Below are 8,613 nucleotides of genomic sequence, written 5' to 3'. Positions count from 1 at the left end.
GATTCTGGTAAGACTTGCGGATTCCGATGCGGATAAGCGGATCAGCGCAGGGCTCTATAAGTGGTATTAAACTGTACAGTCGGGCTGGAGATGTCACGTGAAGGCAGCGGCAGGGTTGTGTTGCCCCTGAACCCGGACCTAACGGCCGGTGAGTCAGAGCGGCTGCTAGCACAGCACAGCACACATGCCTCGGCGCCGTCCGTGGCCCGCGCGCGGAATATCGGGTGGCGCGGCGCCGCTGCTTAGAGGGCGCGTGCGCGCCATTGCCGAGCGGAGTGACTCGCGGGTTGCAGTGCTTCAGGCGCCTCTACCCGCCTGCTTCGGTATAACACTACTGGCCATTAAAATTGCTACACCACGAAGATGACGTGCTATAGACGCGAAATTTAACCGACAGGAAGAAGATGCTGTGATATGCAAATGATTAGCTTTTCAGAGCATTCACACTAGGTTGGCGCATGTGGCGACACCTACAACGTGTTGACATGAGGAAAGTTTCCAGCCGATTTCTCATACACAAACAGCAGTTGACCAGCGTTGCCTGGTGAAACGTTGTTGTGATGCCTCGTGTAAGGAGAAGAAATGCGTACCTTCAAGTTTCCGACTTTGATAAAGGTCGGATTGTAACCTTCGCGATTGCGGTTTATCGTATCGCGACATTGCTGCTCGCGTTGGTCGACATCCAATGACTGTTAGCAGAATATGGAATCGGTGGGTTCAGGAGGGTAATACGGAACGCCGTGCTGGATCCCAACGGCCTCGTATCTCTAGCAGTCGAGATGACAGGTATCTTATCCGCATGGCTGTAACGGATCGTGCAGCCACGTCTCAATCCCCGAGTCAACAGATGGGGACGTTTGCAAGACAACAACCATCTGCACGAACAGTTCGACGTCGTTTGCAGCAGCATGTATTATCAGCTCGGAGACCATGCCTGCGGTTTCCTTGACGCTGCATCACAGACAGGAGCGCCTGTGATGGTGTACTCAACGCCGAACCTGGGTGCACGAATGGCAAAACGTCATTTTTTCGGATGAATCCAGGTTCTGTTTACAGCATCATGATGGTCGCATCCGTGTTTGGTGACATCGCGGTGAACGCACATTGGAAGCGTGTATTCGTCATCGCCGTACTGGCCTATCACCCGGCGTGATGGTATGGGGTGCCATTGGTTACACGTCTCGGTCACCTCTTGTTCGCATTGACGGCACTTTGAACAGTGGACGATACATTTAAGATGTGTTACGGCCCGTGGCTCTACCCTTCATTCAATCCCTGCGTAACGCTACATTTCAGCAGGATAATGCACGACCGCATGTTGCAGGTCCTGTACGGGCCTTTCTGGATACAGGAAATGTTCGACTGCTGCCCTGTCCAGCACATTCCCCAGATCTCTCACCAATTGAAAACATCTGGTCAATGGTGGCCGAGCAACTGGCTTGTCACAATACGCCAGTCACTACTCTTGATGAACTGTGGTATCGTTTTGAACTTGCATGGGCAGTTGTACGTGTTCACGCCATCCAAGCTCTCTTTGACTCAATTCCCGGGCGTATCAAGGTCGTTTATTACGGCCAGAGGTGGGTTGTTCTGGGTACTGATTTCTCAGGATCTATGCACCCATACTGCGTGAAAATGTAATCACATGTCAGTTCTGGTATAATATATTTGTTTAATGAATACCCGTTTATCATCTGCATTTCTTCTTCGTGTAGCAATTTTAGTGGTCAGCAGTGGAACTCTTTGAGTACCAGTGGTTTCTTCCTGGAACCACCATTTTGTTATTATTGTTATTATTATTATTATTATTATTATCATTTAAAGCACCAGTGGCTTCCATAACACAGGGGCATCTAGCGTTACGCTAAGGTACTTCTACGAACGTAGAGCGTTGTAGCAATCGCTTAGAGCGTCCAGAGCAATAGTCGGCGCGGAGATTTTGGTATGTGACATATTGTGACATATCTGCCTCTTTTGTAGTTATCATACTAAAGAGATCATTCACAGTGAAAGTAAGTATATCTAAAGTTAATGTAACGAAATTTGAGTTTATACTACTACTGTTATGAGTAGTTTCGAAATGAAACCTCTGTAGCAGTATGTATTTTTGATGCAAATTTATTAAATTTTAGTCCTTTTTTGCTTGTGTTTAGGACTACAATTTGTTTTAGGCATTATGCGTTCGTGGAATTTTCGAGATGTGGAACTGTGTCTAGGAAAAACGCGAAATTTCTTTCAAACGTGTCTCATGAAATCGTTGGTGACTGGAAATTTCATGTCCCAGTGTTTCGTAAATGATACCACAACTTTGAATTTATTTCTGTTTTCGTTGCTTACTGTGTCGACAAAAGTCAGTTGTGTGAAAAATTTTGATATTCTTTTTTTGTGTTGTTGGGACTCAAGGGTTAAAGGGACGATGAAGGAAGTGAAAGAGAATTTCGGTGTGAGCACTGATGAACATCTGGCTCCAGAAGGACGTTAGCAGTGTTAAGACTGTGCTGATCCACAGTCTAGATAAGTGGCGTGACATGGGTTGCTGGTGTGGTCTGGCCGATAGTGTGTTGTAGGGAAACCCATTGGGTCATACGAGCAGCAGTCTTCATTGTTTGCACATAGTCGATCATTGGAGTTGTACTGTGGGACCATTTCATCATTACCACATGTACCTTTCTATTTTGGTAATTAAGGAAGTGTAAAAGTAATCTAGGGGTGAAGATACAGCAGCACTGACCAACAGTTGTTCGCAGTGGGCTTTTGGATGTGTTGATGTGTTAGAGAAGCATGCTGGTCATTGGTACCAGATAATTCGGAAAAAAATATTTTCATGTTCGGTCCCGGTTTTTGGAGCAGTGTATTTTCAGGGAAGAATTCTGCGCATACAGTCACTTATCTTCTTCGCATGCTTAGGATGGATGATGGGGGACGTATTGATTCCAACTGAACGGTTCAGTCTGGTTATTACAGGGCAACGTAAATAGTGGTTAAGCAGTATACAGAATAGAATATAGGAGAGCTGATGAGTATCTGAGTCCAGTAGACTGTTGCGAGTATTAAAGAGCTATACTGCCTCACGACCAGAGATAAATCGGGAGGAATGAGCTGCTAGTCTGTTCTAAACACCAGGGAAACAAATTGCGGCATATTAGTTTCACATTCTTCGTTTTTTCATGAACTATGATGGGAGACATATTGGAGTCCGATTTGATCATCAGCATCTTTACCCTCCAATGTATTAAAGGAGGCAATGAAGAAAGCGAAAAATTAGTTTACGTGATCTTGGTGTGCTGATGAACAACTAAATCCAGTAGGTTGATGGAACCATTAGAGAACTTTGCTGGTCTATGACCCCGCAGAAATGGGTTCCTGGTTTGTTCTAAGTAAGGAGCAGTGGACAGAAGGAGACCAAACTGGGGCATAAAGTCTCACTTTCATCCTTTGTTCATTATACAATATTGGACTGTGGTCCCACTTCATTATCAGTATCATCTTTCTCTCCTGAGCCCGTTGCCGTCGAATAGTGGACAGAACACTCTTCTAACGATTGGAAAACTTTGGATCTGTTGTGACCTGATCCTTCAGTTCAGGTAATTTCTTTTGTCTGTCTCCCAAGATCACACCGTGTCATAAGTTCCCATCACAGCACATTGTTGGTGCTTCAACCAAGAATATCGTTTTCTGCAATGTATGGGAGAGGCTGCAAGTGGTACGAAGACGGACAGTGGCATGACTACGGTATGACGATCGCGTTACTTATCCTAGGCGACGTTTCCATGGTGGCACAGTTTTGTGTTGACCAAAAAAGATGATGGACGGCAAAATGAAAGGGGGAGAGGTAGGGTGAAGAAGAAGAAGAAGAAGAAGAAGAAGAAGAAGGAGGAGGAGGAGAAGGACGGGGAGGAGAAGAAGAAGAAGAAGAAGAAGAAGAAGAAGAAGAAGAAGAAGAAGAAGATGATGATGATGACGATGAAGTATTAGAGGCTACTTCGTGGGAAGGAGCAGAGACCCGTGAAAGGAAATTTTGAGACTTTTGGACTGGACTTTGTTGAAAAACAGATATACTTTCTTCTGGTGCGGACATCTGTTTCATGTTTTCGCCTACTAGATGAAGTCAGTGCTGATATGTCAACTGAGCCGACGTAACGAAATTATAGAAAGTGTAGTTGGCTTTCGTTTAGACATACAGCCTGGGCTAAATGCGGATTCACTGGGGCTGCATTTCTTTGCTCGCGGTTCTGGACTGTGTTACCATCGGCACGTTTGGATTTTCCTCGTTAACTTTTGGTATGCTAGACTACGGTGCCTATTCTATGTGACTGTGCATTTCTCATATCTAGACGCTGTTTATATATCTGGACTTTCTTCAGGAGACTGGCTGTATCAACGCGTTGTCATAACATTCTCAGTGCTGTGACTTGGATTTAGTGAGTCTGCCCACCTCGGAATAGGGCATTTGGCACATTCTCATAGTCAATTTCGAGGCATGGCCTAACAATTTCAGCGTGAGAATCGATACACACAATGTCAGTTACTCCTATTGCCAGCACATATGTTAGTGTTCAGTTCTGAATGACTCATAGTCTTTCGGCTTGGGCCAAATGATATGGATTCCATAGTGTCAGTCTGGAGTGGAGTACATGCAATGATGATCAGCTTGCGTTTCATTGGGATACTTTGATCTAAACTAAAGTTGCCATCTGGACGTGGCTCCAATTAAAATTTATTCTTTCACTTATCGCTGCGACCTGGCCAGTCCAAATGTGACTCTGTATATTTGTGCTGAATACGTATATTCACCGACATGTTTCAGTGTTAAGCTTTCGTAAACTGGAGGTACAAGTAGGGCTCGTCATTTTTTTTTTTTTTTTTTTTTTTTTTTTTTTTGCATTCCATTAATTTCTAGAATTCTACTGTTTGTGTGACCTTAAAGTAAAGTTCGTGATTAGTATGACGCCATCTCTACCGGTCGATGGACGAATTTTATGTTGCCTTTGGTTATTACCTAATGTAAATGTGTAAGCACATAACTTATGTTCAAAATTAGGAACTTTGGTGAGCTATTGGCAGCCGCTCCATTTTATCTCCCTTGCCATCTGCATGTATTTTCACTGAGAGAGACTGGTATTTTGTAGAAGTTTATGGTAAATTTTTAGCTTTTGACGGCTTAGTTGTTTCCGGTGGAAGATTCATGGTAATGAGTTTGGGGCTGACGCAAGGTGTTGATTTCTTTGTAGTCTTCTCCGTGATTGTGGAAACAACTTCAAGATGTTACACACAACTTTATTCCACTGTAATAAGAAATGCTTCACCGCCAGTGAAAGCGAAAAGGTGTAGGTGAAGTTTGCAGTTATAAAAAGAAAGATTCATTTCCTGTTATTGGAGTCTCAGTATAGTTTTATACTAGACACTTGTTGTCGAATTTCGTGCTTAAAACGTTATGGAAGATACGGAAAGTAGATCATTTAAAGCTCTGATAACACAAGTTTTACTACAGCAAACCTAAAAAAGGACTGAGTGATCCTTGTCAACAGCATTTTCTGTAATATTCTCTGCCGTTGGGCGGTCCTCTTCTCTCCGCCGTGTCCTCTTATCGGCGCCTGTCAAGTCCACTGGAGTGCTAGACATTTCAGAGCCTCCCACCAACATTCCTCTCGCTCCTGACTAAGTGGAAATTCGTATGAAAGCCATCTACGCAATCTGCGAACTGCGTGCTGGGATAAAATCTAACAGAAACTTGACGGTGTCCTATCCACTAAATTTTATTGATCAGAACCACTTCTCGACGACTACCTCCAGAACTCGGATAGCTCTTGGAATGTTCTCAGATGTCTCCAACGCCATTTCCTTTCCGGCACTTTCCAAGTACATGGATATATTATACCCAATGCTGAAATTACTGTTAACGAAATTATAGAGTTAGAAAGGAGCCGGCCGCGGTGGCCGTGCGGTTCTGGCGCTGCAGTCCGGAACCGCGGGACTGCTACGGTCGCAGGTTCGAATCCTGCCTCGGGCATGGGTGTGTGTGATGTCCTTAGATTAGTTAGGTTTAAGTAGTTCTAAGTTCTAGGGGACTTATGACCTAAGATGTTGAGTCCCATAGTGCTCAGAGCCATTTGAGCCATTTGAGTTAGAAGGGAGGCGGATGTGGGACGCGTTCTTCGCAGATAGATGAGGAGGTTTGCAGTCATCAGTGCTCTGTGTGAGTTCCATGTTAAAGGCTCCACATGTTCCCTATCATGGCAGCTGGTAACGCCGCTCCACTTGTTCCCTACCGTAGCAGCTGGTAACGCTGGGGAAGGGTTACATTGGGCTACTGTTTCTGTTTCTGATCCTTCCTAGAAGAAATCATGTGCTCGGAAAACTACTGCTGTCGCTTAATAACGCAGTAGTACGTGTTTTCTCTATACAAACTACAATCAACACTACACTGGCGAAATATCCTCTCCATGCCGTAATTAACATTGAAGTCAATGCTGATTGCTTTACGTGCACCGTGAAGCTCATTACTACAGGAAAACAAGTCAGAGTTACACTATTAGCTGATTAGTCACGTGGTACACTACCCAACTTCTTATGTGCACATCACCCAGAAGAACTTAAAATTCATCATTTTGGATTTAACTTTAAAATTTGTTGTTTCTTAGAAGTAGGAACAGGGTTACGATTGATAGTCTCGTTCGACTACATTCGACATACCATAAATCTAGCAGTAAATTTTCCGTGTGCCCAAAGCGGTAGCACTATCACATAGTCGAAGAGCAATCAAAAATAGTTTGCATGAGAGCTGACAATATTACAGTGTAGCAGTGCGTAAAGTATTGTAGTGTGTAAGCTAAGTGGGCACTGACAATAGCCTAAAGACCAAGTAATGGTTGTACGATGCGTTACACAACACAGGACGATTTGTGTAGTTTAAAACTAGTAACTTTTCACTAATGAGAATGTTATTAATGTAGAGTTTCAATTAATTAAAAGCCCTAAATGAAACAAATATATCACGTGCTTTGTTCAAGTTTAAAAAAGGCACTTTTGTGTTCTGACATATCATCGGAGCTAAGGACATTGAACGCTGTGAGTCATAACGACGCATTACAGGCTAGTGGAGTTCGTCTACACGTACGACACTAGTGTTGTAACCAATCCAAACACACGTGCCGCAATAGAAGAAATATTAAATAATGTTCTTAAAGGTGTCACTGCAAACCTTGGGGAGAGACAAATGTATAAGTCGGCAACTTTTACATATTTTCATTTATGTTTTAACATGTCACCTAAGCCAAGGTCATTGAATGTTGTGTGTCACATCGAAACATTACAGACTACTAGAGTTCATATACACGAATGACACTAGTGCAGTAATCAGTCCAAACATACGTACAGCAATAGAAGAAATGGTAAATAATGATCTTAATAGTATTATTGAGTGTTTGTCCACGAATGGTCTCTAAGTTTAAAAAAGAAACAACATACTCAGTTCGGCACATCAATTGGGACTACATAAGTAATAAGTGTAACACGTGGCAAGGAAATAATAACTAGTGTGGAAACACCAGAATCTTGAGATGTCCATATTTATGAGAATTTAGATAGGAAAAAAACACATTTGGAAACTCGTTAAACAACTTAGTTCGCATTTCGAATCATTGCAAATCTTGAGGAGAGACAAATGGGTAAGTTGACATATTTTGCATATTGTCATGTAATAATGTGATATGGAATAATGTACGTGGGTAATTTTTTGTGGCTTACTCGATGGTATAAAATGTCTGACAGACAGAAAAATTAAATTTGAAAACAAAGGAAGTTTCGCCTTGACAGCTTCGTCAGTAACGGAGAATAATTTCTAATTTTGTAATACGTAAAAGGCAATGAGTAGGAATTATTAACTCACAATAGCACTAAAAATAAATGAATTCATTAGTTAATTAATTACTACCACCCAGCCTCCCCATATACACATATTTACATATCAATGTGTAACGGGAGTATAAAGTCATTAGCTCTACATAATTACATAATTACGAGTATCATGCAAATGAAACACGGAACATGAAATTAACTAACTATACTCTGTGAATCATTATGAATTACATAGTAAAAGGTAATTTTTATTGTAGCATATGCAGAACGTATAAAAAAAGTGTCAAAAACTTCAGGCATTTTTCGTTACATCAAAAAAACTACAAAAAGTTCGTGAATGACACACGTACCAATACTCTTACGTTTACAAAAATTGCTCGAAGTGACCTATTCCTGGTTCTATCCATCCCCTGATCCTATGTTACACACTTCTCCGTACATTCTTAAAAACTCCTGGCGTGTTCTGTACTTGGTCAAATCAATTTTAGCCGGTCGCTGTGGCCGAGCGGTTCTAGGCGCTTCAGTCTGGAACCGCGCGACCGCTACGGTCGCAGGTTCGAATCCTGCCTCGGGCATGGATGTGTGTGATGTCCTTAGGTTCGTTAGGTTTAAGTAGCTCAGCCATTTTCAAATCCATTTTAGATACGCTTTCTCAGAACTTCGACACTCGGTACGGAAGTTGAATATATCAAGGATTTTAAACGTCCCAAAAGGAAAAATAATATCCATTGGATTCAAATTCGGCTACCGGGCAGG

The sequence above is a fragment of the Schistocerca piceifrons genome, chromosome 4, assembly GCF_021461385.2.
Source record: "Schistocerca piceifrons isolate TAMUIC-IGC-003096 chromosome 4, iqSchPice1.1, whole genome shotgun sequence".
Classification (NCBI taxonomy): Eukaryota; Metazoa; Arthropoda; class Insecta; order Orthoptera; family Acrididae; genus Schistocerca; species Schistocerca piceifrons.
The sequence above is the reverse complement of the archived record's forward strand: the minus strand, read 5'-3'. Positions refer to the sequence as shown.